At 34.1% G+C, this 23,721-nt stretch overlaps 1 protein-coding gene and 1 pseudogene across 3 annotated transcripts in view; both read left to right on the forward strand.

Moving 5' to 3' along the window:
- Sesn1 (sestrin 1) overlaps window positions 1-23,721 on the forward strand; it is a 104,666-nt gene that overhangs the window by 56,457 nt on the left and 24,488 nt on the right. The gene's annotated exons all lie outside the window — the stretch shown is intronic.
- LOC101959435 (small ribosomal subunit protein eS1 pseudogene) lies at window positions 6,456-7,316 on the forward strand (annotated as a pseudogene).

Consider the following 23,721-nt stretch of genomic DNA (forward strand, 5'->3'; position numbering starts at 1 on the left):
CCCCTCCACTTGAGAAGCTTTAGCCATACTTCTCAAGAAAAAGATAGCTGGTGCTTCCTGGCAGTACTCAAGAAGAAATGTTACAAGATAGCTCTGTGATTTGCAGATTTGATGTTCTTGCCTCCAGCTGCTTTAAATTGGACCTCATCTTGAACTAGAAGTAGTAAAATATAATGATGACACTTGGACACTAGTGGTTATATTTGCAAAGTTGAAGGGAAATGAAAGTTTCAGTTATTTGTCGCTTTTCAGCATATAGGATGGTAAGTAAGGTTAATAAAGCTATCATGGTCAGACACAGTGGTGTACTCCTGCAATCTCAGCTATTCAGAGGCTGAAGCAGGAGAATCTTAAATTCCAAGCCTGCCTTAGCAATTTGAAGAGACCCAGTTTCAAAATAAAAAGGGCTAAAAGGCTGGAAGGTATAGCTTAGTGGTAGTATTGGTTTCAATCCCCAGTACCTGGAGAAAAAAAAAAGTATGCTTTGGACATACTAAGAAGGGGTTCTCCAGTATTATGGTATCTTCTGGGATTTTCAAGATGATTAATTTTGATTTTAATCTTACATGCTTCCATAAGGTTTGAATCCATTATATAGCTTAATGAGTATCTTGATCCATTTTGTGTTGCTTTAACAAAATACCTGAGGCTAGAAAACTTACAAAGAGCTCATGATTAGCTCATGAGTTTAGTGCCTGGAAGGTCCAAAAAGCATGACGCAGTGTCTTGGCAAGGGCTCCCTGGTTGTAGGAGAGCTGAAAGGATACCAGCCGTTGCAAAATGGGCTAAGTGTGGAATAGAGTCATTTAAAAAAATATATTTTTTTAAGTTGTAATTGGACACAATACCTTTATTTTATTTATTTGTTTTTATGTGGTGCTGAGGATCGAACCCAGCGCCTTGCACATGCTAGGTGAGTGTTCTACCATTGAGCCATAACCCCAGCCCAATACCTTTATTTTAATTATTTATTTTTATATGGTTCTGAGGATCTAACCCAGAGCCTCACATGTGCTAGGTGAGCACTGTACCCCTGAGCCACAACTCCAGGCCCTGGAGTCTTTTTTTTTCTTTTTTTCTTTTTTCCTGGAGTCATTTTCAACAAGCTTTTCTTTCAAGAATTGATCCAGTCACTGGAGACCTGGCCCATTCTGCCAGATAGTATGAATCCATTCATGAGGATGGATCACCCATGAGCTAATTACCTAAGTACCTCCCACTAGAACCCACCTCTTAAAGGCTCCACTACCTCTTTTTTTTGTTTTTTTTTTATAATTTCTATAATTTTATTATTATTATTATTTTTTTTTATTGTTGGTCGTTCAAAACATTACACAGTTCTTAAATACATCATCTTTCACAGTCCACTACCTCTTAACACTGCCACTTTGGGGACCAAGTTTTCAGCATAAATCCTTGGGAGACAAACCACATCCAAACCTTGGCCATGGTTGTCTATTTTTTGCAATATTTATTCTTTAACAGAAGAAAATGGAATAAATCTGCTTGTAGAATTGTAGGCATTACTGAATCTCAAATGAATGTGGAAAGGTAAGGAAAGAGGATTGGATGTCATTTCACCATTTTTACTCCTAAGGAAGAATTTGGGTGAGAGGTTTTTATGGGTTTCTGTTTATTTTTTGTTTGTTTTTATAATAGTACTTCTGAAATAGTACCAAGCACAAGCACACAGCTATTTACTCTAGTAAAATTTAAGGCTAGTCCTAATTTTACATAGTTGTTTAAGTTTCTAAAAAAAAAACATATGAGGGGCTGGGGCTGTAGCTCAGTGGCAGAGCACTTGCCTAGCATATGAGAGGCACTGGGTTCGATCTTCAGCACCATATAAAAATAAACAAATAGAATAAAGGTATATGTCCATCTACAACTATAAATTTTTAAAAAAAATATATGGTAAGTATATTATATTAAAACTATTTTATCTTTGGTTTTCACTTTCATCTACATCAATGGAATGAGAGTATCAGTATTTAGATACTCCAAATTCCTATTCTAGCGCCACCCAATTATTTTATGATTATTTAAGCTCTAAAATTCTGATTATTAAATTGGATATAGACTAGATGCTGAATATAATTTCACTGTTTAATCTGAGGGGACTTTACTTTTATGGAGTACTTCAAAGTCATCCCTATGAATTAAGGTTGTCCTAACTGTTGCTACAAAGATACTAATTAGCAGGAATTTATGGTTTCTAGGACTTAAAATGTTGACTAAATGAAATGGATGCCTTGACTCAAATTTAAAAGGATAAGAGAAATATAAAAGATATTTAGAATCTTGCTGGATGACATTTGAGCTATGATTTTGACTGAAAAAGTAAATGTTTTTAAATAGAAGACAGTAGTGTGATGTTGCATCATAGAGTTACATAGCATGGCTCATAAATGAGGTAATTTGTTTTTCTGGACTTATGGCCCATTGGGGAGGAAAGATTGTCTTCACTACTTAGAATATTTTGTGCCTTTTTATTTTGTATCAAGAATATAATAAGAGTTATATTTTGGCTGTATGCTATGTACAGGAGATCCTGTAGAAAAAAGACAAGGGAAAAAAATCAGTAAGTTTCTTGATTCAGGTACTGAATCAAAACCAAAGAAAGTTTTAAGCATCTATAAACCTTTTTATTAGTAATAATGGGGTAATGTGCCTCTTTTCTTCAGATTTATGATTACTTTACTTTTTTACTATGATCATTTCAAGAGCATTTTTATCAGGTTAGAGAACTCTAAGTGAACATATCATACTTTACTAATAAAAACGAAAAAATCAAAACCCTGAGAATAATAGCTCAACTGGAAATAAGAAAAATACAATTGTGCTAGCACTTCCTTCAGGTATTTAGCTCAAGCTTCAGCAAAATTATCTGAAACTTAGTAGGAAAAGAAACTACTTGTCAAGTGTTAAAACCACAATTTAAGAAAAAAAGCTCATAATGTCATAGAGTATCAAGAACTACATGTTTCAGCCAAACTAGTTTAATAACATTGAATAAAATCACTTTCTTTCAAACCTAAGATAAAAATAAAACCTAAAAGCACCATATCCCAACATCAGTAACTGATGTTTTTCTCTTTCATTCTTCTGGAGCCCAGTATCTGACAATAGCTGTGTTCACTTTATATTAGGCTGAGGCTGATGGTTACACTTTTTGTCTCACAAAAGGATTACAGTCCAAAGTTAAATAAAATTCATGTTAATCATTTGAAACTCTGGACTTCTTACTAACTTAGGCAATCCAAAAGCCAACCCATAAAAGTTGGTTTTAATTGCATGGGGTTATAGACCTGTAGAAATGGTAATAAAAATGATGTTTTGATTATATTTTAGTTGTGTTTCTATGAAAAAAAATAAAGCTAAGTTTTAACTAGGAATTTCAACAAAACTCCCTCCCTCCCTATTAGCTGAATATCCTCTTCTCTCAGGCTATACTGGTAGAAGTTTCCAGTGAGAGGTAGGAATGGCTAGAAATTCTGAATGGGGGCTAGAACTGGGAAAGAATGAGGGGGGAGTTTTTTCAGGGTTTTTGAAGATTTTTTTTTTATTTTAGCAAAATGTAAAGGGAAAATATAAGGAGGGCAATTATTAAGGTGTAGGAGTTTTAGAAGCTTAACAGTGTTTGTCCTTATTCATCACTAATGTGAAAGAGGTTGTAAGGACAAAGAAACCAATATAAAGTACAATTAAGTCAATATGTGCTCCTTTCCTTTCTCCTTTTTTCCTTTAGTCACATTTTTGTCTTTTCCCCTGAAGGTTCTCCTTTACACCTTATTTTCTGTACTGAGACTCTTCCTACCTCTCCATATGTCAGCTTTCTTCTAATCCTTTAAACTCATTCTTCACTTTGTTTCTATGGGAAAACTCAAAACCACAGAGGTATAGGGAACAAATTAACAGAACAAAATCCAGTCTACATTTTCAAAGAATACCTGATTGAGCTTTCTGAAGTCAGGGTCTATTTTATTCATCTAACAATGCCTAACACACAGCACTCACCAGAAATTTTTTGAGTGGTGAACAAATGAGTGCTGTTTTGAGAGTAGTTTGTTTTTGGAATTAAACTAGGATAAAGAACAAAATGGATCCCAGAGTAGGTGAAGGTAGAAGATAGGTTAGGAATATGATATGAGCTATAGCAGTGGTAGGGCAGCTGAATGAATTCACTTGCCCCTTTGACTCCCTTAACACCATGGAAATGAATCAACGGGAAGAGTATTTAAAGGAATCCAGAAGTATGCAGGGAAAATGAGAAGAAATGAAACATAAAAAAAAGAGTATGTATCAGTTGAGGGGGGGGAACTTATTAAGAAAATAAACGAACTTGGAATTTGGATTTCATTTTGTCTGTATTAGTTAGGACTAGATTAGCCTCCAGGGATAGAAACCCCAATGTAAGATTTCCTAAACAGGAAAGCTTATTTATCTCTTATGTAAAAAGACAGCCCAGAACTGATTTAAAAGCTCCATGATAGCGACTGGGGTTGTGGCTCAGTGGTAGAACATTTGCCTAGGATGTGTGAGACACTGGGTTCGATTCTCAGCACCAATGTAAATGAATAAAATAAAGTCCATGGACAACTAAAAACTTTAGGGAAAAAAAAAACTCCATGATCATCAGAAACTCAAATCTTCTATTCCGATAGCCTCATGATGTGATTTCCATCTTTAAGATAGATGCCAAGATAACTCTTGCCATTGCATCCTCATTTAAGACAGAGGAAGAATTTACTAGGAAAATAAGCATATGCTTTCTCATTTTAGTGACATTTGCTATACATATTCTATTTCCTTTTTTATCTTATTGACAAAGATTAGTGACTTGGTTACTATTAACTTCAAAAAAAGCTGGATAATACAGTCTTTATTCTGAGTTGCAGTGTGCACAGCTAAAAATTTGGGGTTTTATTAACAAAAGAAAAAGGAGAGAATTCGAGGGACAACTAACCATCTCTAACTTGTTAACCAGTAGATTTTGGGGGAAATATGTTTAAAAAAGTCAAAAAATGTTAAGAGAAAATATTCAATATTGTTTTAAAAATCTACTGTTGTATAAATTATTCGAGTCTAGGCTGTGCTTAACATTATTTATTACAAACAGTAAATATTGTTAAGTAGGAGAAGTAATATACCTTTACAAATGCCAAATTTTTAAAAGAATATCAATATCTAATAATCTGTATCTTATATTCATATTGTTAAAGCCCAAAACACTAAAAGGAAGAGTAAAATTATGAGTATTTCCCAAATCCTGTGCTAAAGAGCTTTATAATTTATATTCCAAATAAGACAGGGCTGCTGGTCCAATCTGCTATAGCTCCCACAGCTAGTATTCACTGACCACTTGGTATTATCGAGTCACTGTGTATGATTTCATGTAATCCTGTGGCTCTCTATGAACTCGCCATATTATAATTCTCCTTGTTCAGGTGAGGACATTAAGGCTAAGAGAGTTTTAATCTATCCTTGGAACCTGAATTGTTGGACTCTAATGCTAATATTTTTAGTCATCATTCTTTATAAATGATTAATAGTATGTAGTCCATCTGATTGTCATCTTTTTCTGTACAGAAATGTAGTTAGAATCAATTATGAGAGGCAATATTAAGTTAATGCTTTTACTTAATTTATTACAAATTTATTTTCTGTCCAGATGGTAACCTGATAGTTTGAAGATGCCAAGATTTGGGCACTATCACATAGTAATTTCATTGTTTTTAGCAGTTTTCATATTATCAGATTTTGTTCTTAGAGCCACCCTATGAAGTACTACCAATGCCATTTTGCAAATGAAAAGTCTAAGGCATGAAGAGATAAAATAATATGCTGGGGTTGGAATCCAGATTTTCTCATTTTAAAATCAGATTAATTGTACTGTCTTAAACTCTGAAGATAACTGCATAGAGACATTATGGAATAAAAGCAGATGGACACATCTGTTCACAAGTGAACAGTTACAAATAAAAATAACCTTATTATCCCATTCATAAGCATTCCACCAAAACCACCTTTGGCAATGCCATCTTTGCCTTATATTTGGCTTAGGTATAAAGTGGAGAGAAAAATAGGGCTTTTGGGAAAATAATATTTCTTTCATTAACTAAAATGTTTTCCTCAGTCTTCTAAAATCACAGCTCAATCAATCACCTTGTTTTTTGATTGAAACATTTTAAATAATCCCTTTACTCTTTGCATTCTTATGAATCCATAATACTGATTGTACCTGTAGCATAATTCTACCTTACATGATTCTTTATTGGGTTATAAGTCTCCTTAGAGCTGAAATTGTGATTTGTATTTGTATATTCTGAAATACCTGTGTAGGTTCTTGCAAAGTGCTGTGCTCTCTATAGAGGGTGGTTAAATGACAGTTGAATTCTTGGCTGCTTCTTAGCCAAAATATGGTTTTTAAAAAATTGTAACTTGGTCCTTTTGGCTCTCTGAGCAGCACCATGGCGGTAGGCAAGAACAAGCGCCTTACAAAAGGCGGTAAGAAGGGAGCCAAGAAGAAAGTGGTTGATCCATTTTCTAAGAAAGATTGGTATGATGTGAAAGCACCAGCAATGTTCAATATAAGAAATATTGGAAAAACATTAGTCACCAGGACCCAGGGAACCAAAATTGCTTCTGATGGCCTCAAGGGTCGGGTGTTTGAAGTGAGTCTTGCTGATCTGCAGAATGATGAAGTTGCATTTAGGAAGTTCAAACTAATTACTGAGGATGTTCAAAGAAAAAAATGCCTGACCAACTTCCATGGCATGGATCTTACCCGTGACAAAATGTGTTCCATGGTCAAAAAATGGCAGACGATGATCGAGGCTCATGTTGATGTCAAGACTACCGATGGTTATTTGCTGCGTCTATTCTGTGTTGGTTTTACTAAAAAACGCAACAATCAGATACGGAAGACTTCCTACGCTCAGCACCAGCAGGTCCGCCAAATCCGGAAGAAGATGATGGAAATTATGACCCAGGAAGTGCAGACAAATGACTTGAAAGAAGTTGTCAATAAACTGATTCCAGACAGCACTGGGAAAGATATAGAGAAGGCTTATCAATCAATTTATCCTCTTCATGATGTCTTTGTTAGAAAAGTAAAAATGCTGAAGAAGCCCAAGTTTGAATTGGGAAAACTCATGGAGCTTCATGGTGAAGGTAGTAGCTCTGGAAAAGCTAAAGGAGATGAGACGGGTGCTAAAGTTGAACGAGCTGATGGATATGAACCACCAGTTCAAGAATCTGTTTAAAATCCATATTTTTAATAGTGACCAATAAAAAGTCCTATTTGTGAAAAAAAATTATAACTTATGTCCTCAAATAATGGTTCATAAAATGAGTATCTTCTTCCTACCTCAATCATGATTCTAATCCAACCTTTCCCTTCATTAAGGGCTTTGGATAGACAAAAGAAGTTTTGGAATGTCTCCTTCATTGAGATTGAGGTTGTCTTATCATCTATATTCCATTTTATTTTAGCATGTCTGTATATGCATTTGCCTTTTTACCTGTTCCTATAATCCTAGGGAAAGTTAACCTCTAAATCTGTTTCCCTGATCATGTATCTTTTCTTACTTCATCTGATTCACCCAATTTGTACCAAGGGATTCAGTGATGGAAAAGATGAACCATTTCTTACCTTGGAGCTTTCAGTCTAATATGGGATACTGACCAGCCCACTGGGAGTTACAGTCCCTAGAGATAAGTACTACGGCAGGGCAATTTTTTTTTCCTTTTTTCCCCCACATTTTTTAATTGGTGCATTATACTTGTACATACTGATGGGATTTTTTTGTTGCATATTCATACATGCATACAGTATACAATATAACAATATAATTTGGTCAGTATCACTCCCCTGCACTTCCCTTCCTTCTCCATCTCCCACATCTTTGGTCCCTTTTAGCTGGGAAAATTTACAAAGGGGGATATCTAACCCAGATGGAGAGGGGAGGGAAGGGTTCTCCAAGGTAGTGCCTTCTCACTTCAGGCTGAAGATGAGGAGTGGGCCAGGATTAGAGTGGGAAACTTAAAAGTCACAGGAAGTAGCATGTACTCAAGTCCAGGAGTGATTCTTTTGGGTAGACCATGAAATTCTGTTGAGTCTAGAGAAGAGGGAAATAGTAAGTCTTGCTACTTTTTCCTTAGATGCTTATAGATTTCCTTTGCTCTGAGCTCAGTATGTACAGTCACTGCTTCCACCACTTTATATCACTGCTCAAAAATCTTTTAGGGCTCCTTTATTGCCCACTACAGTATACAGCCTATCACTGGTTTTCTTTTTTTTTTTTTTTTTTTTTTTTGATACTAGGGACTGAAACCAGGGGCACTTTACCACTGAGGTATATCGCCAGCACCCTTCCCCCTTTATTTTGAGGTAGGGTATCACTAAATGGCTTAGGGCTTCACTGATTGCCGTGGTTGTCCCCAAATTGTGATTGTCCTACCTCAGCCTCCCAAGCTGCTGGGATTATAAGCATACACCACCATACCAGCCGTCTCACTGGTTTTCTAAGCTCCATAAATTGACCCTTGTTTCTACTACATATTTACTAACTCATATCTTCGGCCAGAGCCAAGGCAGTCTCCTTAGTGGCTCTTGAGTTTATTTAGCTTTTTCTGTCCTCTGTGCCATTCCCCTCTATGCATCTTTTAAGTTATTATTGACTCTACTCCTGGGTATTTGCACTTTGTGGTGTGCATATTGTTGTTCTCTAATTATTTGAGTCTTTCATAATGAACTGGATTATAAACTCCCTAAGAGGTGGCTCTGAAGCTGCATTTTAAACTGTTGAGTAGTGGAAAGGAAGAAGTACTGGACCTGAAGCCAGAACCTGCATTTGACTTATACTTTTGTATGACAGTTTTCTTCACAGTAATACCAGGATGAGATTTATTTCACAGTTTGTTGATATTATATATATAGTCCACTTTATCAAATTAATTTGTAGATCATAAATCTCTCCGTATTTTACATTTTGTTCCACAGTTCCTACTTAAAAACATATTCATTAAGAGTCTATGATTCCTTCCAAGACATTATTTTTTCTTTGTCACATATTTCTCTCTAGCCAGGTCTTGCTTAGTTTTATTCTTCCTGTTTCACTATTCCAATTATGTTTTTAGATTTATTGATGAAATCATTTTTAGATAATTGAGACTAGAATATTTAAGATATGAAAGAGTTCAGCTGCATCATCTATTGATACATTGGTGAATTCTATCCTTCCTCCTTCCTATACTCTGCATGCATGGGAAGGAACGTATTACTATCAATCTACACCCAGTACAAATGCTCTGAACATATAGCATTGATCATGCCTTTTGGGAATTTACAGGCTTAAGGATTTTTTCTGATATTTTTGCTTCTTCAAATTGTGTTCTTATTCTCCCCCACCCCTGTGTTCTTTTTTAAAATATTTTTTTAGATATTGATAGACCTTTATTTTATTCATTTATTTATATGTGGTGCTAAGAATTGAACCCAGTACCTCACACTTGCTAGGCAAGTACTCTACCACTGAGCCACAACTCTAGCAAACCCTTGCCTCATATTCTTTTTATTCTTTATAGCCATAACTCTCCTGAGATCAGATCAAGTTGAAGGTCCTAGCAGTGATTTTCTTGTTAGGTACCTTGGCTCAGATTCTGAAGGTTTCAGCACTAGATATCTTTCTTATGTTATTGTAGGACTAGAGAATAGAGAATCAGAAAAAAAAGAAACATGCCTCTAAGACTCAAGTGTCTGGAAAAGCTTAGGCCAAGGTAGAAGACCATGTTATTTTTACCTGCTACTTATAGCTGGAGGGGAATACCCATCATTTTGAGGGTGGTTACCTTAATATCTTTAGAACCTATATGCTATGCCATTTGGACTTTTAGTCTCCAAACCATTAAACTAAATAAACCCCTTTACTTCATATGTAGCTGTCTTAGGTGTTTTGTTATTGAAGTAAAAAGTTGACTAGTACATTTCCCTAAACCAAATTATATTATTTGAGAGTATGACTATATCTAAAAATCTTACTGAGAGGTTGAAACTCACCAAAATAAACTTTAATTGGATAAAAAGTTATATAAGAAAATAACTTACACATCTCCTTCCTCACTAAGAAAAACAGAAAGAGTAGATAAATCTTCTTGTTAGTGGGGGAAAGTAGTGAATCATGGGGAAGAGGATATGGCAGCATTTTGAAATTCAGCATTCACAGCATTTTAAGCAATAATTCACTTTTAAGAAAAAGATTTGATAAGTAAATCATCCTTGCTTCTCATAAGAATCATTCTGAATAGTACAATTGGCAGGAGTCAATTGCATTTAGTGTGGAGACCCAACTTTTGGGTTCAATTATTATATTCTAAATCATGGTTTCCATTGTTCTTCGTGGAGTCTCTTAGTCATTAGTGGCTAAGAAAAGTTTGTCTAGGACATGAAGCTCCATAATACTTAGAAATTGGAGGTCTTTGAAATTCCTTGTAAAATTTAGGGTCATTATTCCTCCTTTAGTCCCCCATTTACTGCTTAGATTATTGCAAATCTTTCATAGTAAATAATTTCCTTAAGCAGAGAGGGAAGTATCCTAAAATCATCTTCATACACTAAATCTCTGATTCAGAGTAGGCATTAAACTAAGAATTTTAGACTATTAGGTGAACCATTTAGACTCTAAATCTACATTTAGATTTAGTATATTTTAAATGTACTCTAAATGTACATTTTAAAGGTACTCTTCAAACTTAGTTCAAAGACATCTTCTATGTCAGTCACTACATACATCATTGTGCAATTCGAGTACCATTTTTTTCCCATTTCTTCGAATGCAGATTTACTGGAGAGTTTTGAGGGTAGTTGTTTTCTGATAGAAGTAACCACATATTACAGGGCTTTTAAAAGCTATTTCCATCTAACACACTGCTACCATGGCTTAGTCTTTCTTGTGATCCAGGTACTAAGATTGGAGTGGATTCTCTTTGCCTTTATGGTATATACTGTCCAATTTTCCATGTGGTACTAGTTAGTATTCCTCTTAAGAGATACTTTTTTTTTTTAACGACCCTGAGCATGGTAGACAGTATTCTTTAACATGTTCTTACCCCTGTTTTTGCCTTCTCTACACTTGATCTTAGCCAAAAGGCCGAGAAGCGACATGCCTGCTCTAATATCTGGAAGATAGACCACTTTTGCTGCATGGAATTAATAGAAGAATCATTAGAGATGACTTAATTTAACCTGCATACATGCAACAATTTCAGAAGATTTTAAGATCAGATTTGGTCCCTACAAACAAAACAAAACAAAATTGTCCTGTTCAAGATATAGTTCTCCTTCCCATCCTTCTCTGCTATAGTTGGCATATGGTTTGGGTGTCCCCCAAGGGTTCGTGTGATTGGAGGGTTGATCCCTAGGATGGCAGTATTGGGAGGTGTTGTGGAACTTTTAGGAGGTGGGGCTTAGTAGGAAGACCTTAGATAGTGTAAAGATATAATGGTTCTCCTGAGAGGGTTGTTATAAATGGAACAAGCCTGGCCCTACCTAGCTCTCTCTGCTTCCTGGTTTGAGTTATAATCTGCTTGCTTCTGCCTGTGCTGCTGCCATTGCTTTCTGCCATGAGGAGATGCAGCCAAGGGGAAGCCCCACCAGAGCTATGCCATTTGGATTTTTAGTCTCCAAATCTTTAAACTAAATAAACCCCTTTACTTCATATGTAGCTGTCTTAGGTGTTTTGTGATTGAAGTAAAAAAGTTGAGTAGTACATTTCCCTAAACCAAAAAGTTATCTGTTACAGAATTCTTGATAACTAAGGTAGGAAGATTGATATAATAAATATACTTAAAAATTGAATATCATCTATCCATAATTCTATTCTCTGGAGAGAAACACTTTAGTAGTTTAGTTTTTAAATGGAATAAAATTTATTTGACTAATTAAAAGCTCAAACTATTAAACTTATGGAAGAAAACAGGAAAAATCTTGGAGGAAAAGATTTCCCAAACAGAATATAACAAGCATGAGACATTAAATAAAAAAATAATAAACTGGATCATATCAAAATGAAAAACTTGCCAAGTATGATGGCACACACCTGTAATCCCAGCGACTCAGGAAGCTGAGGCAGGAGAATCACAAGTTCAAGGCCAACCTCAATAACTTAGCAAGGCCCTAAGCAACTTAGACACAGTCTCAAAATAAAAAATAAAAAGGGAGGGCTGGGGCTGTAGCCCAGTGGCAAAGTACTTGCCTAGCATGTGTAAGGCATTGGGTTTGATTCTTAGCACCACATAAAAATAAACAAATAAAATAAAGGCATGCTATCCATCTACAACTCCGAAAAAAAAATTAAGAATAAAGATAAAAAGGGCTGTGGATATGGTTTAGTGGTTATGAACCACTGAACCCCTGGGTTCAGTCTCTGGTATTAAAAAAAAAAACTTATAATCTTCAAAAGATGTCATTAGGAAAATGAAAAACCATAGATTGGAAGAAAAGACTTGCAACACATAATGAAGCAAAATATTTGTATTTAGAATACATAAAGAATACTTACAACTCAATTACAAGAAGAAGCCAATCCAATTTTTAAAATATGGCAAAAGATTAGAACTAACGGGGCTGGGGTTGTGGCCCAGTGGTAGAACGCTTGCCTCGCATGTGCAAGACCCTGGGTTTGATCCTTAGCACTACATAAAAATAAATAAAAATAAAATAAAGGTATTGTGTCCAACTACAACTAAAAATAAAAATATTTTTAAAAAAAGATTAAAACTGACATCATAAATGACTTATAAATATATTTATTAAAAGATGCTTATTGTCAAGGAAATGCAAATTCAAACCACGAGATATTACTGTGTCAGGATTTCTCAATGTCAGTACTTAGCATTTTGGGCCATATAATTTTTTTGTTGTGGAGACTATCATATGCTTTGTTAAGATGTTTAACAGCATTTCTGATCTCTGCTTGCTCTATCTAGCACCTCCCCACCACCAGTTGTAAAAACCAAAAATGTGTGCAGACATTGTCAAATGTCCTGGGAAGGAGGGTGGGAAGCAAAATCACTTCTAGTTGAAAAACCACTGTACCGTACCAATAAGATTGTCTAAATCTTTTACAACTACAACACCATGTGTTGATGAAATTTTGGCACAACTGGAACTCTCACATATATTGCTGTTAAAAATGTAAAATGGAGCCAGGTGTGGTGGCACATACCTGTAGTCTCAGCTACTAGGAGGCTGAGGCAGGAAGATCACAAGTTTGAAGCCAACCTCTGAAACTTAGCAAGACTCTGCTTCAAAATAAAAAAAAAAAAATACAATGGATTGGGGATGTACTCGGTGGTAGAACACTTGCCTAGCATGTGGAGGCTCCACGCTCAACATCCAGTATGAAGAAAAATAAAATAAAAAAAGAACGTAAAATGGTATAACCACTTTGGAAAACAGTTTAACTTGCTTAAAAAGTTAAATCTATACCTACTTTGTGATCTAATCATTCTGATCCAAGCCAAGGGATATGCAATCATATAGTCACACAAAACTTCAGAAGTCTTAGGGAATGGACTGTTCTGGGTAAAAATTTTCCCCATGAAATGAAAATCTTAGGTATGTCCATCCCCTTTTTTCCTTTTATCAGTTTGACAGTAGTCACTACTCCCTTCTAAATTACCATGGACTTAGAAACCAGCTAAAGAAACTTATCATAGTTTTATACCAAATAAAAATAAATTGTTTTAAGAGGCAAGCCACATGTTCTGAGCACAGTACATATGCTCTGGTATATTAATTCAGTGGCATCTATTTTATGGCTTTTTGTTTTGTCTTTTTTCACTTATTTACTAGGTTTTGGTGATGGGATCATAAAAAAAGTCAATTCAGGTATAATGAGATATTAACTATATCAATGGTCAACAGCTATTAATGTTGGCTAACATTAGTGATCTTCATAGGTACAAGAAAACATTGCAAGGTGTGTGTGGGGGTGGAGAGAGAGAGAGAGAGAGAGAGAGAGAGAGAGAGAGAGGTGCACATGAGTGGTCATCGGATTTAATTCTACCCAAAAAAAAAACTGAACTCTGAATTCTTTCATTTTTTCAATAGGTGACACCATATTTTGACACTAAAAAAAAATTATTGTGGTAATTCCAATATTTTCTCATGACTTTTTTTTTTTGTTGTTGTTGTTGTTGCTTTATTCTGTTGTTGTGGTTGTTATTGTTTTGCTGTACTGGGAATCAAAGCCAGAGTCTTACACATGCTTTGTAAACCCTCTACAACTGAGCTGGCCTCAAACTTCTGATCCTCCTGCCTCAGCATTCTGAATAGCTGGGATTATAGGTGTGCTCTATCACGCCCATCTTTTTCAGTGTTTTAGATCTGTGAAAATTACTTTATTATTTGCTAATTCATCTTCATCTGTTTTCATTTTCCCTTTTACATAAAATGTTATTTTGTTTTCACTTAAAGATAATTTTACTCATTTGTTTTTGTTGATTCAAACCTGTTGCTTTCTCTTTAGTGTTTGATGTGCAAAGCCTATAATAAAATGAAAATATATTTTAAGTACCTACTTATATGAGATGTGCTAGTAGTTTTAATTTCAAAGCAAGATTAACATGTCCACAAACATACTTTGCCAAAACCTTGCATCTGAAACAGAATGTGCTCTTAACATAGACCAAAAGGGACTTTAAATATCCTGTGTTTATACCTAGAAACTGAACACAATATAGGTGCTTCCACATATATTACTAGTAACTATATCTAAAACATACTGGATGGTATTTTGGAGATTAAAAGCCGATATTATTGTGGTAACTCAAGTGGTAGAAGATATTGCTCATTCAGCATGACAAAATTTACAAACTTTTGTTCAGAAGGTGAAATTTTAGTAGTCCTTTGAAAGAAGATTTTGTGTGTGTGTGTGTGTGTGTGTGTGTGTGTGTGTGTATGTGTGTGAACTCTGAAGAGGAATATTTTTAAGTGAAGTGTTAGGGAGAGATGTATAATGGTTCATTGGGGAACCACAAGTGGGTAAATAGAATAAAAGAAATTGGAATGGGGATAGAATTAACATACATGAGGAGAACAGTAACCAAGGAGAAAGGATATTGAGAGGTTATGGAGCACTTTATTTTGGTAACAAACTGAGGTGGGAAGCCAATTCATATTTCCTGGAGAGAAGGGGTGTTCTAATAGTTTGGGTGGGATGAGCAGGCATACAAAAAAAATTAAAAGGAAAATACTGCAGGAAAAATTGGAAAGGATGATAAGAAGAGTTTATGATCCTTTGTCTCTTTCTTGGGACAGATACAATCGCTGGAACACTAACCATGAGGAAGAAAACTCAAACATCAGGCAACATTATAATGTAATAAAAAGAACAGACCTTTGGAGCCAAACATGCTTGAGTTATTACCTTTATTCAGACCTCTTACTGGCTCTATTGACTAGGGTTAGCTACTTAATCTTTCTATCTCACAGTTTCCCATTTTAAAATGAAGATAGCATTTACCTGAAGGATTGTTTTGAGTTAAATGAGTTGAAATATATGTAAAACGCCAAAGAATGCCTACTAACCACAATATGTCTTAGCTATTCTATTGTCAAATCTGAAAACATGAAGTGTAGCATCTATTTACTTCTGAAATGAAACTTTAGACTAAAAATCTGAGTTATTTAAAGCTCTGTATCAACTTTCATTTATTTACCTAACTGCTACAATAATAATCAGCTTTTCAGCATAACATGAAATCCTATTCTCCAAACTTGTGTACCTGTTTGCCTTTGTAACTCAAAGCATTCCTCAGTCCAGGTGCCCCACTAGGAGCAAAAACACTTCAAAGGATGGATCACCATAGGAAATTGTAAGAAGGAGAAGGTACTGATAGTTTTCTCAAAGAATGGAAACTGGGTAGAAAAAATGTCTGTTACACACTAGGTACTTAATTAACATCCACTGAATGAATGGTTAAAAAAGTGGACCAATAAATCCAAACATATAGAGATTTGTAAATTTAATCAATCCTTCATATATAAGTATTCTTGTGTTGATGAAAATTCCAGCAATATTTGAATTAATACAGTTCTAAGTCATTAAGGTTTAATATTCCAAAGGAAATAAGAGCTTGATGTAGAATATCTCTAATGATATAATAAAAGCTTTCTTGTTTTCTTTATTTAACGTAGCCTAATTATCTGTGACAACTGAAGGTAGAAACAAATGATATTAGGATATCTCTTGTAAACAAAACTGATAACTAGTTTCCAAATATTATTTTATTTTATTATTTTAATTCTAGTACTGAGAATTGAACTAAGGGTCACTGTACCACAGAACTATATTCCCAGACTTTCTTTTTCTTTTTTTTTTTAGTACTGGGTATTGAACCCAGACTGGCTGTACCACCAAGTCACATTTCCTGTCCTTTTTTTTTTTTTTTACTTTGAGATAGGGTCTTACTAAGTTGCCTAGAGCCTCACTAGGTTGTTGAGACCAGCCTTGAACTTGTAGTTCTCCTATCTCAGCCTTCTGAGTTGCTGGGATTACAGGCATGTGCCACACAGCACCAGACTCCAAATGTTATTTAATGTTCTCCCATCCTCTCAGAATGTGTAGGATATAATAAAACATTGAGGGGAAAATATGCATTTTTATACTGAATTCTATAGTATTATTAATAAATCTATTTTTTAAAATATGTGATAAATTTAGAAGATAATTGATAATAATAACAAATAAACTTGGCCTACTGAAATTAATTATTTTTTAGGGAACTAAATCTAGCAAATGGTTTAAGCAGTACTCAAAGAGAAAATTAAAGATGGTTATTGAAGATTGTCACAGGAAATATTAGAAATTGCTTTAGAATACTTTATAATTTTGGCAAGACAAAGCAAAATGAAGAAAACTATTAACTATTTTTTTCAGTGTTTTCCAGTATTACAAAGCATTCTGTCCATTTGAGCAAATGCAAGGTCTACAATGATGACATCTTTGAAACTCTTTGAAAACCCCTTTAAATCCTAAGATAACAAAAGAGGAGGATATATATTGAGTGATAGAAATGAAGTGGGAAAATTATATAGAATTGTACTGTGCAGGTTCAGTTTGCTTGATCCTATGTTTAAGGTTGTATTTGTATATGGTTGTTTTTACTCATGTTTTATATTTTTTGATTTAGATAGTAGCATTTCATTTTGGGGGTTCCCCCCATAAAGATTTTAGAAATTGAATTGAGTGTTAGAGAATTTTAAAAGACCAGAATCTTTTCTTATGGACATTCTTGTTCTTCCTTATTTTCTTCTGCAACAAGCAAGAAAAATTTCCACAGAATTCTATATTTTTAGTTAAAATATGTTTTAATGGTAACTTTAATGTATATAGTATCTGACATGATAAAGGTGAAATAAATTATTACTATATTATTGAAATCAGATATGTTTTGTCAAGGACTGGTAAAGAGATTTTATCTCTATCAGTTACTTTTAACCTGGGACAGTATGTTCTGTTTTATAACTTGTTGTGTTCTGCTCTGACACTATATAATTTAAAAAAAAAAAATTGAAGGTTGGACCTTATTGGTATCTGGGTGGTTGAGTCCTTACTTGTTTGTCTGCTTTGTGATTGGCTGAACACTGTTGCTAAGCTTGTTTTTTTGTTCCTAGAGAAAGTTAAAAGTTGAGGGTGACCTATTTGAACTTCATCCTGCTACTTTTGACTCTGCTTTGCTCTTTCCTCTGATCTACATTTTTTTTTCCTGACATCTTCTGAGGTTTACTTTTTTAACTTACATATTCATAAATCTAATGCATAACATTTTAAAATTTTAGTTGTATGTTCATGGTACACACATTAAAGTACTATTGTTTAATTTAAAAAGTGTGGTTGAAAATTTGAAAGTTGAACTTAGACCAAAGCAAGTTCCAAATGGTACCTAGCAAATGCTTTTTTGAAAAAAAGCCTGCCTATTATAAACACTAAAGATTATCTGGATATCAATAATATCCTTATTATTTAGAACAAATTCAAAGTATTTCAGTTAAAATTTGTTTTCAGTCTAAATGTAATGTGAAATATAATGGAATAGCTATTAGGTCAAATATTTGTGATTTAGGATAAAGGCTATTATTGATCATATTGACATTTTTGCCTAAAGGATAAGATTAGTTTTATTTGTGTTTTTTTTTCAATAAGGAATAGAAATATTGATAATCCTTTCAGTTATAGTCCCAGATCTAGGACAAGGATAGAGGAAAGTTCTGTTGGAAGATGAGTTTGGTTTGTATTTAGTAGTACTGTTGTGATTCCCAGTTCCTTTTCTCCTTGAGGTTCTATATGCATTGATGGGAATAAGAATCTGAACTAAATTTCCTCCCAGCACTCTGCTAAAACCAGTAGAATTCCTTGGAGCATTCATTCTTGGAACATAAAAGTTCAGTCCAAGCCATAGGTGAGTAATATAGAGAGCTACAAAGTAGCTTGGATCCTCCAAACCTACTGTGAGTTTTAGGGTATAGCTCATGAGATGTGGTATGTATGTATATAAGTGATATTCAAATACATTTAAAATCATTAGCACAGAGCCAGATGTGGTGACATACACTTATAATCCTAGTGACTCAGAAGCCTAAGGCAGGAGAATTACAATTCAAGGCCAGTCTGGGCAACTATTGAGACCTTGTCTCAAAATAAAATTTAAAACTGGGCTGGGGATCTAGTTCAGTGGTAGAATGGGTTCAATCCCCAGTAACAAACACACACACACACACACACACACACACACACACACACACACACACACATAGTTAGCATAGTCTTTAATCAAATAATATTATCAGAATTCTGACACATATATTATCTAAAAATGGGGCTTTATTAACACTTTAATGATAATTTAACAAATAATGTTTAATTATCAAATCAGGACAGTGAGGTTAATTTATGTTTTAAATAAATTTGAAATTAAGAGGTTATGGGTGATAGTGGCAATATTCCTGTATTTTCTTGTATTTGTAGTATCAGAAAAAATGGATTCACATAGATAAGTAGTTTTGAATTAAACATTTTTTGTTTTTTTCTTTGAGGGCTGGGAAATCAACCCCAGGACTTGGTGCATGCTAGTGGCAGGCTCTCTACCATTGAATTATATTCTTCTAACCCCTAAAAACTTTTAAAATAGCTCCCCTTGCATTTTAATACACTGCATAGTTAAATTGATTCAAAAGCTTGAACAAAGATGTTAAAATAATTATTGATTTCAGATTACTACTTCCGTTCTTTCTTAGATGTAGAAGACAAGAATCACCAAAATTTTCAATATGCACTAAAACTAAAGAATCATGATGGGATATAAAATCCTTTCTTTTGACATTGCAAAATAGACTTTGATATCCTTTCAGGAGCATGTATCTGGCAAATGTGCTTGAGCTTCTCTTGACATTTTTAAAGTAAAGCACCCACTTGTTGTATTGGTCCATTCACTATTCACTCACTACTGTGATTTTACTCAAGAGATGTAGACAAGTATAACTTTTTAAACAAGACTAGAACTGATTATTTATCTATCCCTATCCTAATCACTGACACATTGGCAAAAATGTTCAAAATTAAAAGATGACAGAAGAAGCTTTATTTAGTTCAGTAACTGAATTATTGATGCAACATATTAGAGCACTCTCAAATTAAATTTTATTTTTTACAGTTCTGGTGATTGAACCTGGGGTACAATTCTTTTTAAATTTTAAGACAGGTTCTCACTAAGTTGCCTAGGCTGGCATTGAATTTTTGTTCCTCCTGTCACAGCCTCCCAAGTTACTGGAATAATAGACATGTGCCAACATGCTCAGCTTCTCTAATTAATTTAATGTCAATATACATTCATAGATTACTTTAAAAGGAAATAAAAATCTAATATTTCATAATATCTTCAAAGTACTTATAAGGAATGAATTCTAAGAAATAAAATTTGGGGTTGGAGATATAGCTTAGTGGTAGAGTACTTGAATAACAACATGCAGGTAATCTCCAGATGTGGTCCTGTACTTTGTGCCCAGGTTAAGAAATAATAACTTAATACCCTCTTGGAAAACAAGAGACTTCAGAAGGAGGTAAATAAAAGAAGGTGATTTCAAGCATTAAAGGACCTACAAGAAAAGATACTCTCAAAGGACCTGAACAGAGGTTCTTTGAGCTGTGCAAGTAAAGCATATATTCCAAAATTCTATTTACATTGGTAATAATCACTGGGGGAATGAGAGGAGGTTATATAGATAGGAAGGGCAGGAAAGCTGTTAGAAACAAAAGACAATTTGGTTTTAAATTTTTAGAGTGTTGTCATTAGTATATTGTTTCATTGAATCAAAATTATCTGTAGTATGAACAAATTATTTAAAATTCAATTATGATTAAGCTAATAACTTGTTAATATGCATTTAACCATGCTAAAATGTAATCTGCAAAAGAAATAGAACTTGAGAGTTTGGCTCTTTCAAATATGTGAGCTCAGGATAAGTTAATTATAATTAGGTTTGGTTTAAACTCTTTTGAAAAGATAATTTTGAAATATTATACCTGGATAGTTGCTTGTATTTAAAATTACAGGTTATAAGCTGGGTGTGGTGGCACATGCCTGTATCTCAGCTACTCAGGATGCCCAAAAAGAAGGATCACAAGTGTGAGTCTAACCTTGGCAACTTAGAGAGACCCTTCTCAAAATAAAATAAAAAGGACTCAGTGATAGAGCACCCCTAGATTCAATCTCCAGTACTGAAAATTTTACAGTTCTAAGTTTAGTTCTATAAGAACTAAACCAGTTCTTATATCTTATATCTCTACCAACAGAGGCACTATGAAAAATTTTAAAATATTTTTCCTATGTTTACATTTTAAGGCATAAATGAAATTCAGCCCTCAAAAACTGTCTTAAAGCTTATATTATATAGAACATATACTTAGTCTGAGAAGTATTCTCTACTTTCATGTCATAAATTTAGCATCTTCAGTTACCTTTTATTGACTTTGTATCAGGATTTCCTTATTCTCCTTTAAAGACTTCAGTAATTGTTAAGAAATTTAGAATAAAGCCTTCTCAATTTCCCACCACACTCACCTTTTCCTAAGCTTCCCAGTATTCCAAATTAAACCTATTCCTTATTATTTAACTCAGTAATTATGCTGAAGAGTAATTAGCCTCTAAAAGTTATATATCTGAATAAAGTTTCTTATTTATTTCAGTAGACATTCTTTCCTATCATTTCATCTGAGATAGCCCTCAGGATAATTAAAGATAAACTTGGTTACAAAATGTTCTGTGAGTCTTGTTCCTGTTCTATGAAACAATGGCATGTATACATGCAGTGGCTGACTTGTATGTACCTGCCTGATTTAACAAGTGATCCATACAGGCTGTTGCCAGAATACTTATAGCTGCCATCCTGGTGGTGCAGGAAAACAGGCACACACACAAAATAAATAAATAAATAAACAAAATGCAAAGAAGCTTGGGGAGTATCTGTGGTTTTCTAGGAGAAAAGGGGCAGAGATGCTGAAAAACAGAATTTATTTAGTAGAGCTGAACCCTGGGACAAGTTGATTCCCAAGCAGAGCCCACCTGAGCATATAATGACCCAAACTTCCAAAAATCTGTAGACTTCCCAAATATTAAAAAAATAATATTGGACTTGAAATTTATTATTAAGATTTTAGTTGAGTTAAAATTTTATTTTTAAATGGAAATATTTCTTTGAAGTTCATTTTACACACACACACACACACACACACACACACACACACCTATATGTTAGGCCATAAAGCATTGAAAATACAACAATAAACAAAAAACAAAACAAAAATCTGATTTTTAGTAGAGCTTACATTCTATTGAGACAGACTAAATAAATAAATATCACTCACAATAAGCAGGGTAGTTTAGTGTAAGAAGTTTTCTTTCTTCCTAAAACCTATCACTTATTTTAAGAGGAATGGGAATGTGAGGAACATTTAGAAGATTGGGTAAATTCATATGAGATATGTAGTGAAGGAGTTTTGAATAGCATGAGGTCACCAGAGGCCTGGAAAGAGACAATGAGAGGAGTGACAGATATGAGGAAATAAGAGAAGCTCTCTAAGACCAAGATGACCCACACCATCCATGACTGATTTTCTCTATCTCCCTTCCTCCCTCACTTCCTTTATTCCTTCCATCTCACCCTGAGTATAAGCAAGGGAAATACATTTTTCTATCTTTCTGCCTTCTTTTCTTACCTCCAAAATCAAGAACTCAAGCCAATATACAATCATCAAATTTTTAGAAATATATATTCATTTAAAAAAGCAGTCTCCTAGAGTAACTGCTGGTTTAGATTCAGACAGCCTGGATTCTAATCCCAGGCTACATTTTACTAGTTTTATAACTTTAGATAAGTTATCCATGTTTTATGAATTTGTTTCACTAATTTGTAAAATAAAAATAATTAAATCTCTTTTGTACACGTAAAATGCTTAATGTTTGATACATAGGAGTTGATTTGTTACTAATCTTTTTATCATTTACCTGAAAAACCTGACCACTCACTGTAACACACTGAATCTTTGGGTGTAGAAGTAACTTTCTAATTTAAAACCACTGACACTTTTTGGAATACTGCTTACTGCTAAGTATGGGTAATGGCCCATATTTCTGAATCCTTGCACTGTGCATTTCTAAAACAAAACAAAATAAACAAATACCTGAAACAAGAGGAAAAGAACAAAGGTTTGTCAGCATTCTTGCTTCTTTAAAATAACGATTCTGAAAATTAGATTGAAGAAGTAGAAAGCAAAAATGAACAACATAAAATTAAAGATCAGTGCTAAAAGGATTTGCATGTACCACAAATATGATGTTGAAATGGAAAAAAGTGCTTAACAGACAAGCTATATATATATATATATATATATATATATATATATATATGAAAACAGGAAGATAAGAGCTGGAAGAGAAAAATCTTGACAAAATTAGTTAGCAGAAGTAATCTTATAAACCAGCATTTATTTTAAGTGAAATAGTTTAAATGACAAAGGGGTTTTGAAGAATGCTTAGATCACATAAATCTAACAAATCTTCCTCCCATTCTTTTTTTTTTTTTTTTTTTTGGTACTAGGGATTGAACCCAGGGGTATTTTACCACTGAGCTACATCCCTAGTCCCCTCCCCTCCGCCTTTTTTTTTAAAGAAGTTCTTTGGTTTAAAGGCTGAAACCATTATTGTGTGTTTTCTAACCAGTTGTTAAATATAACTGATCCAATAAATGTGCAAATCTATATTACTTTAGTGTATCTTTATTGGTTAGGGAGAAACTTTAAGGTTTAACATAGCCCAGAAGAACATGATTATGCCTTTTACCCTGATAATTATTCTTTCTACTAGAATATACTTGTTCCTTTTCTTGAATCTGTTATAATTTTTTAAAGACCTGTGGTTTCAGGGAAGACAAATGGTCAAGGAACAGATGATTTGAGAGTTGTCTCCTAAATTTCAAGAACTAGAGTACAATGAGGCATGAATACCTCCATAAGGGAATTTATTACCTTGTTGCAGAGACCATGTTATCATATTGCTGCAAACTGAATGACAGTAATTACTAAGTTTGGTTTGTTTGTGGCTGAGTGGGCATTTGGTTATACTTTTTGTGGGGAGTGGGGGTGGGGCAGCTGTCTCAGTGGA

The sequence above is a fragment of the Ictidomys tridecemlineatus genome, chromosome 8 (genome assembly GCF_052094955.1).
Source record: "Ictidomys tridecemlineatus isolate mIctTri1 chromosome 8, mIctTri1.hap1, whole genome shotgun sequence".
NCBI classification, from domain to species: domain Eukaryota; kingdom Metazoa; phylum Chordata; class Mammalia; order Rodentia; family Sciuridae; genus Ictidomys; species Ictidomys tridecemlineatus.